This window comes from Lathyrus oleraceus, chromosome 5, assembly GCF_024323335.1.
Source record: "Lathyrus oleraceus cultivar Zhongwan6 chromosome 5, CAAS_Psat_ZW6_1.0, whole genome shotgun sequence".
NCBI classification, from domain to species: domain Eukaryota; kingdom Viridiplantae; phylum Streptophyta; class Magnoliopsida; order Fabales; family Fabaceae; genus Lathyrus; species Lathyrus oleraceus.
In genome coordinates this window covers 58287104-58299488 of record NC_066583.1, presented here as the reverse complement: position 1 = coordinate 58299488, position 12385 = coordinate 58287104, and the positions used below count along the sequence as shown (strand labels likewise).

General features: G+C 33.4%; 1 non-coding gene across 1 annotated transcript; it reads right to left on the bottom strand.

The window, feature by feature from the left end:
- Positions 1–11572: 11572 nt before the first annotated feature.
- On the bottom strand, positions 11573–11679 carry LOC127088450 (small nucleolar RNA R71). The gene has a single exon (XR_007790285.1). It is a non-coding gene; the product is annotated as a small nucleolar RNA R71 (small nucleolar RNA).
- Positions 11680–12385: the final 706 nt, after the last annotated feature.

Here is a 12385-nt window from a genome sequence, read left to right as displayed (position 1 = left end):
ACAAAAAATAAATAAATAACAAATATACAATACTATATATACCGTTCCAAATTTTCAAATAAATTTAAGAAAAAATTGATTAATGAATAAAAAGTTCACATCTTTATATTTAATGTCTCAAATTCGTTCCAAAGTTTTAGAGATACTTTGGATGTAATGTAAGAACAAATAAAAGATACACAACATCGTACGTACCATCTCAAATTTGTCCCAAAATTTCGGACACTCTTGAAATAAAATTGATTAACAAATAAAAAATACATATTATAGTGTATCATTTCAAATCCATCCAAATATTGTACCAATAAATAAATCATTTTAAATATAATATTTCCACGAATTTAAAACAAAATTTATTAAATAAATAAAAAAACATTCATGTGTACTTCATCCAAAATATGTCTCAAGATTTTGTATGGAGTTAATTAAGGTATATTTTATAAAATAAAACATCATTATAGACTCGTCTGAAATATGTCTAAAAAATTTACATGAATTTGAGAACCCCCGTATAAAACAAAAATAAAAATTTTCTCTCCAAAATATGGCTTAAAGATTGACATAATTTAAAAAAAAAAATTAAAAAATTTAGATTTCATTCTTAAAAATTAATTCAAAGAATAAGGTCGTCCTCGTATATTTATACATTCAACCGTTCGAAAACCTAAAATAATATTAGACTTTAAACAAACTTTAACAAAACAAATATGTATTTAACATTCACCCTCTATCTAGCATAGGCTTGGGTTAAAATGCTCATATTATATTTTTTAACCCAACTTTATAGTGAATATTTTTAGATCTCATTCCCCAAAATTAGATTAAAGGGTAAGATTATCTTCACAATTTTATATATTCCACAACTCATAAATTTAAACAATTGAGACTTCAAAAAACTCTAAGATTGCCAATACTTATTGAACACCATCATTATATAGTTCGTATGAAATATAAATATTTCACAGGAATTTTAGATAGAACTCAAAAAAAAACTTTTTTTTCCCCAAAATGGATCTCAATTGTTCGTACGAATTTGAGACAGATTTCATAAAAAAAGTTATTATGTATTCCGTCTGATGTTTGTTTTAATATTTCATGTGAATTTAAGACAAAACTCATAATAAAACTTCATTATATAATTTGTCCAAAATATCTTTCACATTTTCGCACATATTTAAGATAGGATTCATTTAAAAAATATCATTATGAATTTTGTATGACTTTTTTAAAGTGTCACATTGGTTTGAGACAAAACTCATAAAAACTAAAACAAAATATATTATGATATATTTCGTCTAGAATTTGTCTCAAAATTTTATATGTATTTGATACATATTTTATAATTGAAGCATCATTATAAATTTTTTGTATCGATATAAATGTAAAAAAAAAATCTCAGAACATGTGAGGTAGCATGTCGTCCACGCGAGAGATTACCTAGTTGTCCATTTATTGGTATGGGCTCGTATTCCTTGATTGTGTCTCTTATTCACCGGATAACTCGCCTGATTTGTGATAATGTGGGGAGTTACGTGTCCCGGTCCACAATGGTGGGAAGCGAGAGTCAAAAGGGATAAGATCACATTCTCTTTAATAATATGGAATTAACTGTCCTCTTTTCCCATTCTTGAGAGAAGTTACTATTCTCTCAGAGCTTATGATCTAAACCCATAGATTTTATTATAAATATCATAACCTTGAGATTGAGAGGGATCATCCAATTTATTTATATAAAAGATCACATATAGAGTTTCTCACTTCCCTGCATGAACTAGTTCTAAAATAACAAAAATCTAAAAAATCTTTGACGTTCCTAAAACACAATGGATTGTCATGTATTATACTTTGCAAGTACAATTTTTTCTAAATTTTGTCTCAAACTTTCACACGGATTTGAGACGAAACTTGTAAAAATAATGTTAAAAACAACAAATTTGGGTAAAATCTCTTTCAAATGATACAGATTTGAGTCAAAATACATTACATGATTATTTCACTACATTACTTGAATTGTTGAAAGATGTGCTTCCAGAAGGTAACACGTTGTCGAACCAAAATTATGAGGCCAAGAATATATAGTTTCTAATGGGTATGGACTATATCAAAATACATGTATGTCATAATGATTTCATATTATACATAAATGAGTATGAAAAGTATATGGAAAAGAGGTCAGTGTTCTTTAATCTTTTATATTGGTCTAACCTCGATGTAAGACATTGTCTTAATGTGATATATGTGGAGAAAAATGTGTGTGATAGTGTAATTGGAACACTTCTCAACATTCAAGGTAAAATAAAATATTGTAAGAATTCTCGTCTAGATGTAGTGGAGATGGGTGTACGAAAATATCTAGCCCTATAAAAAATAGGTAAAAGAACATATTTACCCCTAACATGTCACACTTATTGCTCTATCTAGAAAAGAAAAAAGTTTTTGCAAGTGTTTGTAGGGGTATCAATATTCCCCAGGGGTACTCACCAAATGTCAAAACTTGTATCGATGATCCTTCTATCAACGAACCTTTCATCATGGCATACCAAGAAAAATAAGTGTTTTATGTCACTGATCCTTCTAACAATAGATGGTCAATTATTCTCCTAGGAAAACACATTCTTCCTAGTGATCAAAATCAAGATTTAACTCTTGGTATTTCTGAGATTCTTCTTTCTCAACACACGTGTGTACCTCATATGAAGAAAATTATTAAGATGATGTACATGCTATTTATTCTATTGCTGAACAAAACTTGATTAATGAATATGTGGTTGCCGTGAACAATGGTGAATCAGAGCTTCTAGTGAGGTAGAGGTGGGGATGACCTGCAAGGTTAGCAATCTAACGCACAAATTACTATGTGAGCGAGAAGAGTGAATCGAAATAAGATCTGAAATGGTGCACCAAAAAATGGCTTGGTTTTCCCTTTATATGATTGAGCGATTATAATAACTTTCTATTTGTTAGGCATGTAATATAGGGAGTCATTGGATGCATCTAGGGTTTGGATCACCTGTATTTTCCCGTGGGCTAATTCTCATGTGCCACGAATGTTATAGACGAATTGTAACTTCTTCTGAGTGGTCGAATAGTGACCATTATGGTCAACTCATAACACTATTCGTTATGATCACACTACTACGAAAATAAACTTATCACAACCATTGTTGTATGTCTCAACCTTTCACAATAGTTACTTTAAACAACCATTGTTATATGTCTTTTAATAAGATAAAAAATGAAGCAATATAATAACAACAAGAGCAACAATAACAAAAACAATAACAATAAGAACTACAATAAGAATAAGAACAAAAACAACAACAATAACAATAACAACAACAACAACAACAACGATAATAACAGCTATAAGAACAACAATAAGAACAACAAGAATAACAACAACAACAACAATAAGAATAACAACAAGAACAACAACTAACATTGCTAACATTCAAGTTGAAGAAGAGGTGATGAAATTCTGAAATTTGTTAATGAAAGAAATTATGTTTTTGAGTTTTGTTTATGGAAGAAATGATGTTTTCAAGCTTGGTTTAGTGGAGAAATAAAGTGTTATAAATGGAAGAAGATGTTTGTAGGTAAAAGATGAAGTTCTTCTAAGTTAGAAGTTCATCTAAGCTTTAGGTTTCACGCGGATCACTAAGGATTTGTTTGGTTCAACAGAGGGGAGGGGATGAGAGGGATTTTAATAAAGGGGGGGGGGGTAAGGAGGGGAGGTGAGGGGATGCATTTTAATTAAACGAATGTTAGGTTCAAAAGAGGGGGAGGGAAAGGGGGGAAGCTTTAATCAAATAGATGTTTGATTCACAAGGGGAGGGGAAGGATTTTAAATATAATTTACCCTTTTACCCTTATAATATTATAACACTCATGTTAAATAATTTTTTTAAAAATGATATTCACTAGATTATTTTTCTCAATTCATAAACAACATAGATAATCAAACACAAAATATTTAATATTTAAAATACTCTAATATATATTAAAATGAAGAAAAAAAAATTGATAAACATTGTAAAATCACATTATATGATCAATGGTCATATGAACCATTTTGTCATCTTAACGATCCATCTTATCCTATAAAATATTTATAAAATTAAACTCTAGATACTATATATATCCTACTATAATTATATATTGGTATGTAATACAACGTAACAACTTATAAAGCAATTAAGTTATTTTAAACAAAATAATAAATAAAAGTAAATATAATAAAATACATAGAAAAAAAGTTGAGTTATAATGATAAAAATAATGGAGTTGCCGTTAAAAAATATGGAGAAATTCTAATAAGGCGATAAAAATTAACGTATAATATTTATAAAGACAATTTAAAATTTTAATTAAAAAAGTGAGGGTAATTTTGTAAATATAATAAAAATAGATCTTATCATAATCCTCTCCCTCCCCTCCTGTCCCGAAACTCGAGCGAACAAAAAAAAAGCTCCAGTAGGGATTCCGATTACCTCCAATCCCCTCCCCTCGTAAAAAATTGAACCAAACATACATAATTTAATATTTATTATTATTTATCCTTAATTTTTTGATATTTTTTATTTTTAATATTATAGTTAATATTGTTATAATTGTATGGCATTGATTTTTTTTCTTTTTTGTTTAAACACATAGATTGTTATTATATTAAATTTATATTTTGTTTAACTTATAAGTGTTTAAAGAATGATACCCGACCTTTCACAAATGAAGACTTATAAGTGTTTTAACATATTCGATTTTGGTACATAATGTGAAATTTTTACTCAAATAACCCAACTTTTCAAAAATAAAATCTCAAAATAACTCACATTTCAGATTAATTCCCAAACTACCTCATTTTCCTAAAAACAAAAACGCCAACACATAGGTGCCAGAATTGACGCATACCTTTAAATTTAAAGAGGAGACGTAAATTTATTTTTGACTTCTGCACATGATGTTGCCAATCTAATTGGTGCATGTGTGTAAAGAATGAGAGGAGACGCCAATGGTCTGACGCCTGTGTGTATTGCGTAATTTTTTTTTGTATAAATAGAGGTGTGGTGTGATTCATTTTTCCACATCTCTTTTTATTATATTGCAAACATGGTTCATCTTCGTCGCCGCTATGGGAAAGTGATTTATTCGAGAGACAAGCCTCCGATGGAGATGCTCTTCTGGAACATCTGTCATCCCGAACAACTAAAGAGGGAGTTGGTTCGTTGGTTAGACGAAAACATACCTGAATAAGAAAAAAATTAGAAGTATTGAGAGACACGATTCCGTATGTGGGGGGGGTGCGAGTTAAAAATGATAAGGATGCGAGGGAAATGATGTTTGGACCAAATGATATCATTTGATTGTTGTAATCAGTTAGAAATGTTGTTTTTAATGTTGTGGTTGGGTATTTTTATCTGTTTTGATATCTGTTGTTTGTGTTATTTATTCAGACTTGTTCGTTTTTAAGTGTGTTTAAATTGGGGAGATGTTTGTTGTTAATATTGTTGTAACAAAAATTTATTAATATATCAAAATCAAAGATTACAAAAATTGAAAGGAGGTACTAAATTATGATGCAGATGTTGCTCCGAGATTGTGACATTTTTTCTTATTGTGTCCGCATTGACGACATATACTACATAATTTTATCATCCGTATCCATTTCTGTTTTAATACGCGTGTTGTTTGGCTATCCTTTTTTTATTTCTTCGCATCTCATCGTTGTGCCAAACTATGTCCCCTTGATATGGAGGTCAATATTCCTCCATTACTAGCACTGAGAAGCTTTTGTAGACATTCATGACGGTAATGACCTTGTAAATATCAGATAGATGGTTGTAAGCGTCATGGCGAGTATGTGTGCATATCGTAATGACATGGGACTAAGGTATACGGAAGGTCTGAGACTTGCCACAGTCGCACAAACTTCTGTTTAGTCTGACAGCGTAGGATAAATTTGGCCTCCCCTCATTGTGGTCCATTGTTTCCTGTACACTAAAATTTTGCCTATGACGGTCAAAGATTGTAACTGCATGTGTTCTAGCTTTGATAGTTTCCTCTTTCATCACTTTCGTACAACATTCACTGAATAATTGACTTGACATTAACACTGCACTCCATCTTTCACCTCTGGTTGCGAAGGTCGATGCCAACCTAAAATAGGTTATTTTCATCAATGCACTTATTGGTAGATTTCTAATGCCTTTGAAGACGTTGTTCATGCATTCCACAAAGTTTGTTGTCATGTGGCCCCATCGACATCCTCCGTCAAATTCCCTTTTCCACTGCTCTAATGGTATGTTATCCACCCACCTTCCTGCATCTGCATTTGACAATCTAATTTCGTCACGGTAATGTTGAAATGACGACAGTGTTAGAGCATACCCTACATTCATCACTTTTTTGCGAATGTTCTTGTCTTTGATTGCACACGTGAAGTTTTATGCGATATGTCTAATGCAATAGACATGGATAGAATGAGGATTATGCCATCCGTTATCATGGTTATTATGAGCACTCTCAGTAGCAACATGTCTATCTAAAATCAAACAGAGATTGACTTGTGGAGTGACATGTGTTCTGAGATGACTAAGGAAGAAACCCCAACCACTAGCAGTTTCACCTTCAACCAGAGCAAATGAAATTGGAAAGACATTATTGTTTCCATCACGATATTCAATGACATACCTTCTTGAATCAGTGTGTTTCACAGTGAAATCAATAGAGTTATCCATGTGAAATTTTTTGATAGCTCGCACACATTCTTTTTTAGTGCTGAACATGTCTCCCACTTTTAACTCACCCTCTGATTGTGGATATGGGTTATAAAAAATACTGTTGGATGTGTCATCGTCATGCAATTCCATGTTTGTCATATGTTAAGGCGGACAATATACATGACTTGGAGGTAATGGCGCTCGATGATCGCCATCTTCAATGTTGTTGTTCAACATATGATCGACCTATGTCTCACTTTCTTCTTCTTCTTTGTCAACAACGTTGACATCTGCTTCTGTGTTGGCTTCATCTGAGTCTTCTGATTCAAATTCATCAGATTCATCTTGATCAGTTATCTGAGATTATTGACATGATATACTTTGTTGGAGATTAATATATAATTCAATAGAGTTAAAACCAAAATGTTCGTGACTAACAAACATATATTCAACATCTTCATCATCTCGCATCTTTAGTTGGTAAAATTTACATTGATTATTTTCGAAATAAATTGGATTCTGGTACAAGATTTGGGACACAGGACAAGATCCTATATATGTTTCTATTCATTTTTTCAAATGCAAGAAATTTGAATTTTTCTTAATTGTAAATCGGATAGTTTTGGTGTTTCAAAAACTAAACTTGTATACATCATAATCAAATGTCTCACCATTGCAGTGAATATTGGTAATGTATTTGGGTGCAGATGAATTTCTGTTGGTTTGACAATGAATTTGTGTTGGTTTGAGTAAGAGTATGAATTTGTGTTGGTATGAGTAAGAGAATTAATAGAAGAACATGACATGACCATGCATGCAAGACCTAGCGACAATCCAATTGGCGCATGCTTTGGAAATTTGTACATAGGCGTCAACCCATTTGGCGCCTTTTGTGCATGCCCTTGAGATTCTACGTTGCATGCCTTAGCCATGAAGCCTATTGAAAAAACGAAGCATGAAAAACCTGCCACGAGACAACCATGCAGCTAGACACCTAGGAAGGCGCCAATTGAGATGACGCTAGCAATTAAATTATGATGCGGTCGCCAATTGGACTGATGCTAGGATGTATTTCTAGCATGGGCACACGTGCATGCTTTTTATTATAAATAAACATAAAAACCAACACTTCTTCATCAGTAACAAACACTTCTTCATCTGCAACAAACACTTCTTCATTTACAATACTACGACAAAATATCTCTACTCACTATGGGTGAATCGCATAGAGGAACAAATGCCAACATAGCGACTTATGTAAGTGTTTATGTAAAAACATATTTTTCTAACACATTTTTTTATGAAAAAACTTATTTTGTTGTTTATTTTTTAGGATATTTCTAGGTTTCGAACTAATGTCCACGAATTTGTTGCCATCGACGAGTTGATTCAACCTTATGCCGAACTCACCGATTTTGGACATGTTTGCAAAATCATGTCTTGGTAGGTTGATAATAAATTTATTATATCTTTATGTGAAAGATGGTGTCCCGAGACACACACATCCTGGTTTCTAACCGGTGAATGTACCGTAACATTAGAAGATGTGTACATGTTATTGGGGCTGCCTATCGAGGATAAGGCGGTAAATGGAAAAACCAACTATGCAAATTCAATTTGTATGGAATTCTTGGGTGCTGATTTGTTAGATGATAACTCGAGAGGTCAATGTATACTCCTTTCACTCCTTAAAACATATTACAATAACTTACAGTTAGATGAAAATTCTATTGAAGACGCTCGAATAATAAAAACGAGGTGTTATATTATGCTTTTAATTGGTTTATTTTTATTTCCCGAAGGTAGTGGTTCTAGTATGCATGTTATGTATTTACCTTTATTAAGACATGTAGATAGAATAAGAAGTTATAGTTGGGGGTCTGCTTGTTTGGCTTATCTTTATAGCTCTTTGTGTAAAAATGCGTGCAAAGACGCAAGTTAATTTTCTACATGAATTATTTTGCTCCAAGCATGAGGTTGGTCCAGACAACCGTCCCTAGCACCCGTCAACCACAACCCGTTCACATTCTCGTACGCACAAAAGTAAGTTCTTAACAATTAACGATATTTACTTACTTTACCGATTATTATCTCTAAATAATATTTTTTTTTTGCGCAGTTGGTCGACTCGTGGTATGAGTTACAACAGATGTCCTAGACACTATATTACCCAATATCACAATCTCTTTGATCACCTTCAACCAACAGATGTATTGTCATTAACTGAATTAATTCATAATAATTTGTTTATAGTATCACCCATTTATAATCTATTATATTTTCACATTTCAGTTCATTTGGCGTCCATATCTAAACTTAGATCATGATCATGAGATCAACGAACAAGATGCAACCGTCTAGACTGCATGCCCACCGATCATAAGTTTCACCATTATGGAGATGCACCATAGTGATCGTGTTAAATTGTAGTTCAGTATGCTTCAACATATCCCAGATCCCCTGACAAACCTCGGAGAATGGTGATAACATGAAATAATATAACATTCTAGGACTCAATTTAATTTAATTATATTATTATTTACTTCAATTTATTTCATTTTATTAGATATTAGGCGGTATTTTCTTTCTATTTATCTCAGGTGGTTTATTTGAAGCACAAGTAAAAAAGGAAGAAAAGGAGGTGCAAAAAGGAATGAAAAGAACCAAATATCAAAAGCCAAAGCCCAGCCCAAAAAGCACAGGCGCTGTGCCTGTGACGAGCGTCACAAAGGCTGTGACGAGCGTCACGCTTTACACAGTTGTGTGACGAGCGTCACACATGGTGTGACGGACGTCACACCATTCTCCTATATTTTTGGCTTCAGAGACGTTGAGTCCTATTTGCACGCCTGACCATTTGCCACGTGAAGACCTTTGACGCGGAATACCTTTGGAAACAGTTACAACAAGTGACCAATATAAATAGCAACCTTACGGAAAACCCTAGAGGTTCCACGCTTCTTCGCCGTTTTCTCTTTTTCGCATTTTTTCTCTTCCAGCAGTACAAGCACATTTTTACAGCATTACTTTTACGATTTTTATATTGTTTCCTTTGCAATTTCTATTTTTCTTTTCCAACAATTAATTAATTTTTCGCACAGTAGTTTCTACACCGGAAACTATTGTGTACCTTTCACCGGATCTAACCTTACGTTAGAATCTAGTTTTTTTTTTATTCCTTCGCCTTTATTTTTCTGTTTGATTGAAGAATTCAAGAACAAATCCAACCGGCCTGTGGTGGAGTGTTCAAGACTGCTATTTAATTTCTCAGGTTCTTTAATTATTGTTTGAATTTATATATGTCCTGCTTTATTGTTGATTTATATTATTTGCCTGAGATGAATTTGTTTATGCATGATAATTATTTAGATCTGTTTAGCATGTCTGGCTAATTTATTTAGGTATCGGTATGTAAAGTAAGCGGAATGAAGGAATCAAAACTAAGTTGGTTAAGTTTTATTTAAAATTAAAATCACTCTTTTTACGGTCTCAATTTACAGGTTTAATAACAAGGTTTTTGTACGAAAGTAAAAGACATAAAGAAGTTAAAAGCAATAGAACGAGAGTTTGAGTTTTTGACTGGACAGTGTTAATTGGACATTAATTCTAGATCAGGGCGAGAGCAATTTTTAGAGTTAATTAAATTCTAATCTTTTTCAAAAAGTATTTTTAAAGGTTGAATGTGAGGACGAGAGTTAAGCATTTGAATTTAATTATATAACCTAAGTCAACAGAGCGAGAGTTTGAGATAAGGGTGTTTAAACGATTAGTGTTTTCTTAAAAAGAGTTTCTATAGATTCTATTGTTTTCAAAAAGTGATTTTGGACTTAACTAATAAGTGACAGCTACGTTAATATAAAGTCATGGTCTATTCAACAGAGCGAGAGTTTGAGAAAAGATTTTTAATCAATAGTGTCTACCGAAAAGATTTATTTTAAAGCCAAGAAACCAACGAAGATTTGATTCCCTAATTACGACGAACTACATACCGATATCCGTTTAATTGATATTTAATCTAGATTTTTAGTTTAGTTTTAGCTTTTCCCCCAAACAATCAAAGTATCATCTGCCTTAGCTTTACGAAGTAACCTTAGAAAACGGTATATCGATTCATAAGTCCCTGTGGGATCGATATCTTTTAAAACTACGCGATAGAACTGTGCACTTGCAGTTTGTACCCCAATTCGACTCATAAAGTCGCGATCAAGTTTTTGGCGCCGTTGCCGGGGACTTTTATTTAGTCGATATCGTAACTCTTCTGTTACGCTGTAGAGACTAAGGCTTTTCTTTTTCTTTTCTTTCTTTCGTTGATTTGTATGCCACACACTCGCTCACAAGGCGAGCCGTTCTACTTACGAATCAACAATATCGAACTATATCTCCGAGTCTTACGACGAATTCGGGAATATCGTGCTGCAAACAATCTCCCTCCTGTTGAACTTCCTGATTTCAAAAATATTTTCCCTTCGATACCCGAGATGGCAGAACCAGCTCGTGCTCTTCGAGATTACGCCGCTCCATCGCAAGATGAGCCGCATTCGAGTATTGCTCCACCCGCAATCGAAGCAAACAACTTTGAACTTAAACCTTCACTGTTGTAGGCAGTGCAACAGAACCAATTCTCTGGAAATCCTACCGAAGATCCAAACCTTCATTTATCCGTATTTGTCCAATACGCTGACACTGTTAAAGCTAATGGTGTCACTTCAGAGGCAATTCGACTTCGTCTTTTTCCTTTCTCATTAAGAGATAGCGCTAGAAGATGACTTCAATCTCTTACTTCCAACTCAGTCACCACATGGAACGAGTTGAAGAAAGTTTTTCTTGCCCGATATTTTCTGCCAAGCAAAACAGCTATGTTGAGAGCCCAGATAAATGGATTTAAACAGAAAGATAACGAGTCTCTTTTCGAAGCATGGGAAAGATACAAAGACATGATGAGACTTTGTCCACACCATGGTTTAGAAGACTGGTTAGTAATTCATACCTTCTATAATGGTCTCCTGTACAACACGAGGTTAACAATAGACGCCGCCGCAGGTGGTGCACTAATGAACAAACCATATGCTGACGCTTACCAACTTATCGAAAGCATGGTTCAAAACCACTATCAGTGGGGAAGCGAACGAACAATGGTAGAAAAACCTCAAACGAAAACTGGCATGTATGAGATAAGTAACCTTGATCATGTTAATGCAAAAGTGGATGCTCTGGTCTAGAAAATTGAAAGTTTAAATGTATCACCTCCAGCCACCGTGGTAGCCATAACTCAGAATTGCGAAGTCTGTGGAATCCAAGGTCACACTCCTGCAGATTGTCAACCCCTAACAGGAATCCAAGCGGAGCAAGTAAACTATGTAAGAACAAAAATTGTTCTACAACAGATTCCTTGATTTTGATGATAACAAAGGATGAAACCAAAAATGGCACCCTAACGAAAAGTTTCTAAGTGTGCAGGATTCTAAAGAAAGAAGGAAGGAATCTAATGATGTCATCAGATACAAAACAAGATCAGATACAAAATATCAAATGATCAGAAGCATCTGAAGTGGAAACAAGTTCAAGAAAGTCTAACTCTGAGCAAAACAGCAAAGTATCAGAAGCATCTGAACAAAAAGTAAGCTCTAGAAGTTCTGACTCTGAACAAAGCTCCAGAAGTTCTCAGCGGT